Here is a 14,058-nt window from a genome sequence, read left to right as displayed (position 1 = left end):
AGTTTCACTAAAGCTCAAAGGCTTCATTACGGGTTAAACTGTCTTGCCCGGCCAGCCTCGGGAAAATGGTCATTGCTCATTGTGGAAAAGTCGGAATTAGGTTCCGTCAATTGTATTGGAAACTAGGTTCATAAGGATAAATTTGTCTGGAAGAAACCATTTCCAAAATCCCAACATAAGTGGCTCAAAATTAAGAAACCAAATGAACTTTCTGGACTGTCTCTGATGAACAGTACCGCCGGGACAGCCAAATTTCCAGACTCGCCACGGATCGCTCAGGATGAACCAGAAAATGAGCTTTGTACCGTTTTAAAGCTCTAAGAGTCTACTTTCAATTGCCACAAACGGAACTCAATTCCGATCAGTGAGTAACACGTTATGACCTTAACAAGATTGCTGGACAGAAAATTGCTGGACCTAGTCCAGTTTTCCTCCTTTGTTTATAACTCAAAATTTATTCCACCAAATTGGCTAATTTTTTTGTAGACAACCTCCACACACATAACCCAACATATAACACTCACATTTGTAGCCAAAATGTGCATGAAAATATCAAGGAAAAACCAGGCAGCAAGCTTTAAAAGTTTCGGTCAGCACACTTTAAAAATTTCTAACTTCTACTCTTCTTGTTATTTTCATTCCTTGCACATAACAAGTATTAGATCCAACTAAATAGGAGTTTAAAACATATCAATACTTCATAAACACACATGAATAAGGGTTAGACATTTCATCAAACACTTGGTATGCATATTAGTAAACCTAACCATTACTTGATTAACTCAAGAAACTAACCCCAAATTCAACCCTAACAAGTTGTTTTTCACCATTTCAACCTCAAGTAGATGATATAACATCATAAACCCAAATTTTAAAGATTACATACCTTACTTACAAGTTGCTTTGGTCACCAAACAAACCACCACAATAGAAGCTTTAGGCTTGGAACAACCCCAAGGATTGGAGGAAAGTTTCTCACTAACTCTAGATCTTTCTCTTTTGATTTTTCTCTCAAGCTTACACTAGGTTTAGAAAGCTTTAAAATGGAGTTTCTCTCCTTCTCTTGGAAGCTAAGAAGGGCACGCAATTATGGTGGAGGAATGGAGCAAATATTGGTTTAAAATTCATCTAATCTTTAGTCAAACAAAATGCATGACTAGGGTTTTGCCACTTGGCCCAATTCTTGTCCACAACTTCTCTTAATTCTTTGACTAATGATGTTTTAACCCTTCCAAAAGTACCAATACCTAGTTAACACCTCTAATCTCTCATATAAAGTCTCTACCACTAATAAAAGAACACTTGGACAATTACAAGTGGTGAATTATTTACAACCTAGCTCAAGGAAATATTTTACTTCAAGTAAAATGAATTGAAATGAAATGCATGGAAATTATTATAATACATAGGAAATATATTGTAAGGGCATATATTAAATGGTCTAGATCTTATAATAAGGCATGTAAATAAGAAAATTGTGTTTTAAAATGTGGGTCAATACAAGGGATTTGTTGTAACACATTGTAAAATATAATGCTAGGGCATATAAGAGGTGGTTTAAATCTTGGTGCAAGGCATGTAGTTTGGGGAAATTGTATTGTAAAAATGAGGGTTCTCACAAGAAACAACAGGGAGCAAAGTGCAATTCTTGGAAGATTTTCATGCAAATGCTACGACATAAACTTCTGCAATTCAAACCTGCCGCAGTTTCATCTTCGAACACAAATTTCAGAATCTAACACAAACTTTGATAAAACTTTCTCAACCAAACATCCAAGCTTTAAATTAAGCAACACAACACATAACTTTGACATCCAAACAAGCAAAAACTTAGAAAGAAATCATGCAAATTCTTGAAAACTTTCATGCAAAAATGGTTCGGCAATCTGATTGTTCATTTTCCGGCAAGTATTCGAACATGATTCAAGTGTTTTTTAGACCCAAACATGCAAACTCAACACCACTCATCCAATTTCCCCTTTCCACAGCAAGATTAACTAGCAAATTAGGTGACAAAACTCACTTGATGAGCTGTTGCGGAGAAGAAAACAGCAAAGACATAAGAATGAATGCAGCAGCTTTTTACTTCTTTTTACTTCAGCTTAGATATATTTGCACGCAAGACCTCAAACAAGCTCTACTAATTTAACAACCAAACCGAAATGCCAGGCTTCAACCCATTGTTATTAACATCCCCCAAATACAATCATCTATTTCTAAAAGATCTAACTAAGGCAACTGGACATATGGCACAACAAAGCAACATGAATGTCTAGTGAAACCTCAAACTCTCGACTCTCAAAACAAAACAAACCCAAACTAATGACCCTTATTCATGAGTTCCCATCAAGAAAAATTTCAGGAAACCAACGTTGCTGAACTCATCGAAGATACCACCATCCATTCCAAATAGACCCCAAAAATGAACATAGTACAAGCAACGGAAAATGAGTTTTCATACCATAAGATGTGAAAATCCCAGATATGTTCGTGGTATCATAGCCAATCAGCGAGCAAAAACAAGAACATTAAACCAGACATAATTTCAACAACCCAAAGAAAAGGAAAAACTGCTGCAACAAGCCGAGATACTCAAGCTTGTTGCAGCGAACCCTTCAATCTGGCTCTAAGGACCCTAACAGACTCAACTCAACAAATACCATGTAATGATACAGAATTAAAGATTCAGCATCCCTCCCCTCAAAACCAAAACATCTTAACCAAACCTCACTGATGAAGACACCTAATGCTCCAACCACAACAAAATATGGATAGCCGACAAGGGGGGACTGAGTTCGTGTGATTGTTGAAAAACAACTCCATTTGAAAACAGAAATTTTAACTCCCTATGTTTGCTTATCCAAATCACATTTGAACAAAGCTAACTCTTCACTTACACATGCCAATCATTCAGAATAGAGCGAAACATGCAAATATAGGAAATTTCTGCAATCTTATCCAAACACAAACTCACATGCATTGACAAATAAGCAACCCGTGTAAACATCACTTCCCTTTTCACAGCCAGTATCTTACTTCTAAACCACAACCTAATAACAAAGTCTAATGACAGCTCCAAAAAAATCCCAAGCATTAACATACTTAATCATATAAATAAACAGCAAAAGGCAACAACTTTGGAGCTGTAAAACACAAACCAACTCAACATGACAGCAAACAGCAAACCACGGGATGATGGAAGATATATTCACAAACATCGAACAACTAGAAACTGATCGAAGCTCCTCTCACAGAAACCAAAAATGAAATCTTAATATTAAGGTATAAACACCAGGAAAAGGTAAGAGCTTTAACCAAAAGAAAGGAAAAAACTGGAAGCAGACTAAGTTGACGCCAAAACTGTGCCTTCCCAGTGCTGTTTCTTCCCTTCGGCTTCCTTCTTATCACATTTCTCTTCTTATCTTCCCTTCTACTGGCCTTGGTTTTTCTCAGTTTTCTATATTTCTTTCTGCCCAGTCACCCTCTACCCGAAGCTTTTCTTCCTTCTCTCCTCGGCCAAGAACTTACACCCCCAGATCTCTCTTGCTCTCTCTCACTCTTTTTGTCTAACCCTCAGCCGTCACTCCTTTTTCTATTTCATCCCCTTAGCAGTCACATTCACTCTCCTCTCTCTCAAACCCTCGGTTCTCTTTTGTTCCTTTTATATCAAATAGCAACCTCAAAACCCTGATCTCAAGGGCTCTCCATAAACCTTAGTTCACCGCCTCTATTTTTAGCCATTCGATTGGCTTTGTTTGTGTGTGATTCTTGAGGTTTTGATGAAGGCCAGCTGGAATGAGGTTAAAGTGATCCAATGGTGAAGAAAAAACAATGGAAAAAATGATGGAAAAAGAAGTGCAGCTACGCTGCATTTTCTGTACTTTGCGTTTCATGTTTTTGATACGAAATGTTTGGCCTGCATGAAGTTCACGCGCGCGTGGCCTTGCTTCTTTTTTTTTTCAAAAGCTGATTTTCCTTATTTTTCTGTTTTTCTTTTCTTGCTTTCCCTTGTTTTCAATGAATCAATTAAAAAAGATTTTTTTTAATAAAATGGAAATAAACAAAATAAATGAAAATTAAAAAATTAAAACAAAGGCCGATATTTTGGTGTCTACAGATATCTCTCAACAAAGTACTCATCAAAATACTCAAGTCATGTAATCACCCCAACAGCACACAGCACAAGGGGTGATACTCAACACAAGGCATGTATTCTCACATATTAAATCAAGAACATAGAATGGGTTTAGGTCGAGTGAGATAAAGTATACCCTCGCCTAAGTACCCATTTAACATATATAAAGCACTTTGACAATTTATTACATAAACAAACCCAATTACTCACCCAAAATAACTAGCACGCAAATCAAGACAATTTATATGGGTCCACCGACTCCGTCCGGGTCGTCACTGCTTGTGATAAAAGATTATACTCAACTATCAGTCAAACAACCATCGTAATGGAAATAAGGACTAAGATGGCCAAGACGGCAAAAACGGCAAAGAAATGCATGCGGTATGAAAACGGATTGCACGGTTTTGACCATAACTGGAGATGTGGTTATCAGATCAAGGTGTACTAGGTAGCGTTTCGAAGCTAAAACAAAGGGTTACAACTTTCATGAAGATAAGTCAACCCAATTCACAATTGATCCAGGTCGAATTTGCAGATTACAGAACCAGAATTTCCTTGTCAGATCTGGATTCAAATGGCAATAACTCAGGCTACAAAATTCTGATTTAGGCGTTATCAGATGCGTTGGAAAGATAAAATATAGAACTAAAAGTTTCATGTTTTGGCCAACCACTGATTTGATACGAATCAATGTGAAAAATGAAACCAAAGTTACAGGTTTGACAAACCCTATTTTTTTTCTGGTTTCAATACAGCAAATCAAGAAAACACATCAGAAACCAACATCTAAGCTATCATTAAGGCAATACCAAGCATCTTAAGCAAGTTTATCTCCAAATCAACCCAAAGTTGAAGGAATCAAGTTGCCCCAAAAATTGGACAGCATTTCCCCTTAAATTCCTTTACTTTCCACCCTACAACCCATCACCAATCTCAACTCAAATCAACCACAATTGCACACACAATACATAAGTTATAAAACACTCCTAACTAGGGCCACAATACCCTTCAATTTGAACCACTTGATAGCTCCAAAACGAACCACAATAAAGCCCCAAATTGAAACCCTAAAGCTGAAATTTAACCACACAAGCTGGAATTTCCATAAGCAACCAAAACTAGCATATCTAAGCTTCATTTTACACATAACAAAGCTATCACTCCATGGAAATTGCTCAAGCATCAAATAAGACCAGAAATTTCACCAAAAATCTGAAATTTCCCAAATCACCACTTTCTCCATGAAATTTTCTCATAAAACTACAAAACTCACAACTTTGACAATTAATTGAGGTAAAGGGAAGTTCTAGCCAAGGTTACCTTGTTCCTCCAAGAAAGCTAGAAGCTTGGTGCTTTCCCTTCCAAAATCACTCCACCAACAACTTGAAATCTCCTTAGTGAACAACTGTTATGGAGTAGATTGCAATTTGGTTGGTTGAAACACACGATTGAAGCAAGAAATTGAAGATACAAGATGAAGTCTTCTCTCTTTTCTTCTCTCAAAGTTTCGGCCAAGAGGGGATGAAAAGTGAGGAAAGCTTGGTCAAAATTGGCTTTAGGGAAGTTAAGAAACCTTTGGTCAAGTCCAACTTCTAATCAGGTCGCGACACTTGGCACCTTTAATGTTTAATCTCATCCTCTAGTCTTCCAATGGTTACTCTATCTAGCTAACCTCTAATTATCTCCTAGCATCTTGTAAAATAATCCCGTTATACAAAACTTAACCTAATCATCAAAACTTATCGCACTTAACGCACTAGCGGGTCCCACGTCCAATATACACTACTAATGTCACATGAATTAACTTATACCGGAAAATGTCTTGAGAACTTAATTCCCTTATAAAAATAGCTTGAAAATTAATATAATAAAGGAAAGTATAGAAAATGTAGGCATGGAATAAAAAATAATGGCTAGAAAACAAGAAAATTTTTGGGTTCTCACATTTATTCTTAAAATAGTCATTTTTATAATTATTTACCCTAGAATTAGTTAATTATATTATCGTTGCATGAATTGCTTTTAAATTTCGCTTAATCATGCGCGAGCCGGAAGTTCGAGCATTTCACGTTGGAACGACTAAGTGGGGATTTGATAAATTTATATTAGACTATTAAGAATGAGTAATTACAATGTTAAAGGAATTACATTGGAGAATTAGTGCACTAGTGCAACAAACAAGAGAGAAAAGTGGTGGTACAAAACACTATTCCGACACTATTCAAAGTTGACTTTGGCACACCTTTTTGCTCCTTTTTTCCTCCAACCTTCCAAGACAAGCCAAAAACTATCACACACACTCTCTCTTACCTCTCCATTTGGCCGAACACACCCAAGGAGGAAGGAGGAAGAAAACTTCACAAATCTTGCTCCAATCTTGCTCCAAATCTTCATCCAACTTCCACACCTCTTGGAAATTGTGACAGCCCCACCTGCCCCTAAGGCGAACCAAAGGGTTCGGCGGACCGCCTGCCTAACTCTCGCCAGGACTACTAAACCGAAACGCATGAAAATCCTACGAGACGTTCAAAAGAACTTCGAAAAATGAACTTTCGAAAACTAAAATAACTAAACTGAAAGATGCAATAGACCTTTGATATAACATTCCAACGAAAATTGAAAACGAAACGAAAGCACTGGGGCCACGTCATAATCCGGCCAAGATCTGGCCGGATTGTCTGCCAGATTCAAGGCAGTGAACCAAAACGAAACTTTCCATTTTTCCCCTGACAATCCGACCAAGTATCCGGCCAAGAACTGGCCGGATATACGGCCGGATTCTCTTCAAACCTTTCTCGCCAGAATTTTCCTTACTTTGTTCAAGCTCCATACTCGCCCGGCCATCTAATGAGTCCAAGACAAGTTCACCCAAAGCCATGTAACGTACCATCTCCATCAAGTACAAATAGTATACAGGGTTAAACACTTATATACATACATTGAAAACATTACAATTCAAAATGTGATACTTGATTAAAATCCAACTAAGGTTTTCGATTACAAAAGAGCTTAACTAAAGAACATTTACACTTGCTCGACCCTTTCTTCCAAAATCGTGATTTCAAAGTTTGTCCCCTGTAAGGAAAACAAAGATAACGGGAAGGGGTGAGGTTACGCTCAATGAGGTACCAGAAGTATAAATAGTAAAGAGTCATGTAACTTCGTTTTCATCAATCATATACACACATCAGATAGAACAGGAAACAGTTACACACAGTGATTCAAATCGAAAGGATACAGGTGGCTCTCTGGAGCCAAATTCCCATTTGCTTCCCCAGAGCTTAATCAAATAATAGTTGACACTCCGTCAACTTTCAAATAAAGTAACCAGTCCAGTAAGGCATCACTTTACACCAAATTCCGTCCACCAAACATACCCTTACAGGGCCCGAACTCTTCAACAGAAACAGAAGTGGTAATACTCGAGTATACCGGAAATCCAGAGTCTCCAATACCCAAAGATTTTCCAGAAACAGGCTACCGTGACTCGTTATCTAATCGACCAGACCCTTGCTGACTCGACTCGAGTAACTAGCCACAGGATTTGAGCTCAGAGGTCACAGAAGGGTCGTTGGATACAAGCCTCCAAATGACGTCAGAACAGACACAGATAACAGATTCAAATTCGCATAGTAAATGATCACATAGGTAAGAGAACAAGTGTGATAAAGTACACCCTCGTCTCATTCAGAATAAACAGAGTTCATAGTCATTCATATCACAGATTTCAAGTACAAATAAACCAGTTAAACAACAAATCAGGGGAGTGGTACACTCACCAGTTCAAACAAGGAGAACTTCAAAAGTTTCCTCCCAAAGGATGCCTTTGGTCACCGACATGTCCTAGAACAACCAAGGGAAAACAATTGAGACTTGACTCCAAAACCTAGTGAATGGAATTCGCAGGTGAGACTCAGTTACGAGTCATATGCCTATCCAAATGAACCATTAATTCAAAGCAAAGATGTGACTTCAGAGTAAAAAGGTAACAGTTGGTCCTAAAGGCATGAACAACCCTAAACCCTTTCGCTCAAGTCGCAAGTACATCCAACTAGTCCTCGAGTGAAAATTTGGGCAGCACGTCCTTTGTATTTACCTATTTTCCAGCCATTTATGGCTTCATTATTTTTCTCAATTCAGCCCCAATATCACACACAAATAATCTTACCACAATAGTCTTTCACTAGGCTCAAAATCATCCAATTACAACACAAGTCTAATAATACAACCGGAAATCAATTTTGAAGACAAAAGGCTAAACGGCAGATTTGACATCTTATAGTATTTTGGTCACCACTGGAGCTACGTTTATCGGATTGGGGTACACTTTACACCGTTTCAAAGCTAAGACAGAGAACTACAAGTCTTATGAAGACATCGATAGCCATTTCATTCATTTTCAAGGTCAAAAGGTGTAATTTCAGAGAAAACAGAAAACTGCCTGTGAAACAGTACATTTGGCAGTCAAGGGTATTTTTGTCATTTCACATATTACCGTGCTCTGATTGAGCTGAAATTTGGCAGGCAGCTAGTTAAACCATTTCCTACAACTTTCATATTTTGACCTAAGCCTGATTCAGCCTCTAACATAGACATACATATAGGTCAGTAGCAGGACAGTTCAATCTTCCATTGTTGGAATTTAGGCACACAAGCTAAAATTTCCTTAGGCAAGTTAAACTAGTCTATAAAACTTCAATATTATACATAGCTAAACTATCAAAACATGGAAAACCCTCAAGCATCACATGTGATCAGAATTTTCACCATAAAACTGAAATTTACCATAAAACTACTTCAAACCATGAAATATTCTTACAAAGTTACCTATGTAGCAACTATAATCCACTAATTTACGTATATATGAAGAAAAAGGAAGTTTCTTGTCCAAAGTACCTTGTATCCTCAACAAAGATGGTAACTTAGAGCTTGTCCCTCAAAAATCACTCAACTCAATCCTTTAATCCTCCTTAGTAAACAACTTTTATGGAGTAATTTGTGATTTGGTTGGTTAAAACTCAAGATTGTAGCAAGAAATTGAGGTGCAAGATGAAGCCTTCTTTCTCTTTTCTCCTCTCTTTTGGCTGGCCAAAGATGAAGGAAAATGAGATGAACTTTGTTCAAATTTGGCTAATTAGAAAGTAAGGTGGTCTTGGGTCAAAGTCCACCCTCCAATGGTGTCTTGACACTTAGCTTCTAGAGTTTACTCTAATTAGCTTTGTCTTCCAACACTAATCTTCCTAACTAATCCCTAATTATCTCTTAACACCTTGTACAATAATATCACTTAACACAAAACTTCAACTAGTGGTCAAAATATATCGCATTTATCGTACTAGCGGGTCCCACGTCTACAATGCACTTCAAACTTAACATGAACTAACTTATACTAGGAAAAATGATTTAAAATGATACTCACTTATAAAAATCTCTAAAAATTTAATATAATAAAATTAAAGTAAGGAAAATACACGCGGAAAAATAAAATAGTATAAAATAAAACAAGGAGAATTTTGCGGGTCCTCACAGAAATCAACTCTAGCTCGAAGAAAGACAACATCTTGTGGAGTTTGTTGGAGAGTTTTTGGGTGAAAATTTGATTTCATCTAGGGTTTAAAGAGGTAACCTTCATCTCCTTTAATTTTTTCAATTTCTTCAAGATTGAAGGTTAGGTTTCACGGGTTTACAACCCTAAGCAAGTAAATAGGTTAGAGGACTTGAGGAAACCATTTATCTTGCTTTAATCTCTAGGCCAGCGGTCTTGAGGAGGTTTGTAGGTAGCTGACTTGAGGCTATGTTGCTTGGTTAATGTTGTTTGTGTGATATATAGCTTGATTACGGTTAGAAAGTGGAGGAAAAGTTGGAAGAAATTGCGAAAGTGAGCTGGCTGAAACTGCTATGCTGTTATCTTGCTTGTATTTCAAACTTTTGTTGGTTATTTGGCTACTAAATTGAGTGATATATGTTGTATTATGTGTGTAGAGTGTGCCTTCCAAAAATCGTTTCATTTGGTTGCATAAAACTTGAGTTTTGGCAAGATTCAAATCTGGAAAAACGTATAGCAGGGGTTCTCGGACAGTATTTTTCGTTCGAATGTAACTCTCTGTACAAAAGTCAAAATTGAGTGCCATTTATGGCATTAAAAACTATACATTCATAGCTTTCCAATGGTATAAAAATCTCCTACTGGTTCATTTTGAGTGAACCGCAGTGAGTCGGCAAAGTTGGTTGTTCTGTTTTGATAGTTCATACTAATGAAACTGGAAGCTGCATATTTTGGCTTGATTTTGTCCCATTTGTGAAAATATTTTCAGAATGATGTCTTCTGATAAATTGTAGTATTTTGAACCTAGTTTCCAACGCCATCAACCATTCCCAATTTGGAGTTGTATAGAGTTAGATATGGCTTGATTTTGAAAATGCAACAAAGCTGGAAACTGGAAGCTTTATCCTTTCTTGCTGACCGAATGGTCAAACCTATTTTGGGAGGTTATATTTCAAAAATTTTAGTGTCATTTAACCATCAATTTCTTATTAAATGTTTTTGGAACCTTGGTTACAAAAATGGAGTGAATTGGGGTTGATTTCATTGGACAAAATCTTTGGAAAGAAAGAAAGAGTGAGTTGGCAGATTTGGTTCAAAATTTCACAAACTTTAGTCGTCTTGTTAACTGCCTTCCCACGTGAGATTTTGTATAAAATTTGATAGAGAGGTAGACCACATATGGAAGTTTAAGTGTACCAAATATGGTGTAATTTCAGTGCCTGTATGGTGTACAAACACGATTTTGTGGCCCTGAATAGCTGTATGTTGTTGGTTATCACTTGTGGTTGGATTGGAGGTTTGTTGGCTTGTGAATCCAAATTGTACTTGGATGGAAAAAGTAAGAAAATAGGGAAAATGCTGCCCAAATTTTCACTCGAAAGATAAGCGAGTGAACTTGAAACTTGAGCGATGATCCGAGGTCGAAGTGAACTTTGATTGTCTATGGTATTCAAGTTTCTGTTAGTAGAGGTATATAAGGTGAAATTTTGCCAAAATTCGTACCCTTTAAAAGGTGAAAGTAGAGACCCTTATGACTACGATTTTCTCAATCTTTCATACCAAGTGTGAATTCAAAAGTGTTAATCGCTTCTTTATCGAAACCAAACGAGCGAGCATGAATTTTCTAGAGTTTGATAAGTGAAATGAATACTACTTCAATGAGTTTTATTTATTTGCTTTTCTTTAAGTGAAACTCTTATATATTTGAACCCTAATTGATTTCAAACTGTCCAATGATATTTTATCGCAGATTTGGACTCCAACCAAGGAGTTGCCCTTGGACGTGGTTTTAAAACTTAATAAATTGTTGGTAAGTATTTCCAAGTGCATGATTGAACTTGATATTTGAAAAGAAATTCCTGACTTGTTTGAACGAGTAAGGGTGTACTTTATCGCACTTGCCCTAATGCGATTTCTTACTGGTTACTGGTTATTATTGATTTGATATACATGTTTACAACTTGAATACTACCTGAGATCTTGTACTTGACTTGTAAGTGCTGAGCGGTAGCATGTTCCATATTCAATCCGAGTGGGAGGTGCCTCTCATCTCGTCTCACTTCTTTGATCCACACCTTATTGGTTAGTTAGTTGAATCGAGCCAATAAGGGCTTGGTCGAGGGGATTGGCGAACCATAGGTACTATTGTTTATTGTTTATTGTATAATCCTTTGGATTTGGTCCACTGGATTCGGTATACTCGAGTATTACTATCACTTTTATTTTGGATTTCGGGTCCGGTAGGGGGTTGATTGGTGGATGAAAATTGGTGTAAAGTAGAGATCTACGGTCATGGTTTGCTTCTTCAAACATTGACGGATTGTCAACGAGTTCGGATCAAGTAATGCAGCGGGACTTTGGCTCTTGAGAGCCATCTGTATCCTTATACATTGAAATGATTATTACTTGTAGTGTTATTGTTTCTTTTTATGAACTTTTACACTCGCTCATTTTGAGATTTCAAGTTTTACATATGGCCAACTTGCTACTTGGGTCTGCATAAAATTTTGGAACCCGTTACACATATCAGAATAACTCCCCCTTATATATTGCATCTCTCAGCAAAATCCAAAACAATAAAATAACTCTCCAATAACTCCCCCTTACATATTGCATCCATAACCAGCATCCATTTAGTAATTTCTCTCCCTTTTTGTCATCATAAAATTAGAGAGTAATGGCTATAAAAAAACAACAGCTGCAACCATCATCAGTCAATAACACAAAAAGAGACCAAAAATAATAATGAACATCAATGAGACCAATATTTATACTGACATTTATATCAACCGAAATCCATTAATCATTAAAAAAAATATCAAAGAAAACTCAGTTTAGAACATCAGAAACATCAAAAGAAAATTACAAAAGAACATTGAAAATGCATCCTAATATGAAGTGCAAAGACCCTAGAATACCTAAAGTGTGATCACAAAATTTCGAAAAGTCACCACACTTAAATTTCGAACCATTGTCACTTCTAATTTTAACAATATTCAAATCAAGCAGATTTTGAACTTTTGCAAATAGGAAAACGAAATTTTTGAAAGTATCATCTTTGTGAGCAAGAAAAACCACCAAAGTGTATCTATAATAATCAACAATGACTAAGCAGTATCTCTTACCACCCAAACTAGCAATTTGTGTAGAACCAAGCAAATCAAGATGTAAAAGCTCTAATGGTCTTGAGGTAGAAACACATTTTTTGGGTTTAAAAGAGATTTTGATTTGTTTTCCAAATTGACAAGCATCATAGATTTTGTCTTTTTCAAACTTAATTTTCGGCAAACCTCTAACAAGATCCTTTTTGAATATTTCTTTTAATAAATCTATGTTGAAATGACAAAGCTTTCTATGCCACAACCAAGGATCTTCATTTGAAACTTTAAGACATTGAAGGTTAGAGGAATTACTATTTTCAAGAAACACAACATAGATGTCATTGAATTTTTTTCCTTTCAAAATGATGTTAAATTTTGTATCAAGAACTAAAAACTCATGCTTCTTGAATAAAACAAACAAGTTTCTATCACATAATTGACTAACACTTAGCAAGTTATAATTCAAATTGTGAACAAGAATCTCACCAATCTTACCAATATCTCCTACTCCAATTGTTTTAGTTTTCATGTCATCTCCAAATGTCACTTTGGCACTAGACTTTGGTTTGAGTTTGATGAATTGTGATGGATCACCGGTCATGTGTGTAGACACCAAAAATTTCATTTCTTTTGTATTTAATTCAATTTTAGCTTATTTTGTATTTAATCCACATTTAGCTTTATTTGTTATTTAATTCAATTTTAATTTTATTTTATTGATTAAATGATGGTTAGTATGCATTTTTTGCCTATTTTTATAAATTAGGTTCATAATTTTTATTTTTAAGAGATTTTTGCACTAAATTTCTAAAAAAAGAAAAAATTCTCACAAAAATTCAAAATTATCTTTAAACCTTTTTAGATTCATTTTTTAAGATAAATAAAATTGAGCAATGAGGAATTAACGTTTTTTTGTTTACCTAAATTGTCATTGGAAAACATAATAAATAAATAAAATAAGAAGACAAATGTAATAGGGGGTTATTAAACAGGATACGGGGCAGGACCGCTCCTGAACAGTCTCCTCACAATCAAAAACGTGAGGAGACAAATGAGCCAAGTCAGCAAGTCTTCAGTAGGGCAAAGAACGACGCCGTTTGATTTAGTTGGAATGGAAAAAAAATAGAAGAAGTGAGGAGACCGTAACGGACCGTCAGCACCGATCGTTAGCAAAGTCCCGCTCAAAATGAAAGGTTGAAAATGAAAAGACGCAATTACACTCCCTCGAAAATGGAGCAGTTGCCGAAATTCACATCTGCCAAAAAACAGGGCAAGAT

This window comes from Coffea arabica, chromosome 9e (assembly GCF_036785885.1).
Source record: "Coffea arabica cultivar ET-39 chromosome 9e, Coffea Arabica ET-39 HiFi, whole genome shotgun sequence".
In the NCBI taxonomy this organism is placed as follows: domain Eukaryota; kingdom Viridiplantae; phylum Streptophyta; class Magnoliopsida; order Gentianales; family Rubiaceae; genus Coffea; species Coffea arabica.
The sequence above is the reverse complement of the archived record's forward strand: the minus strand, read 5'-3'. Positions refer to the sequence as shown.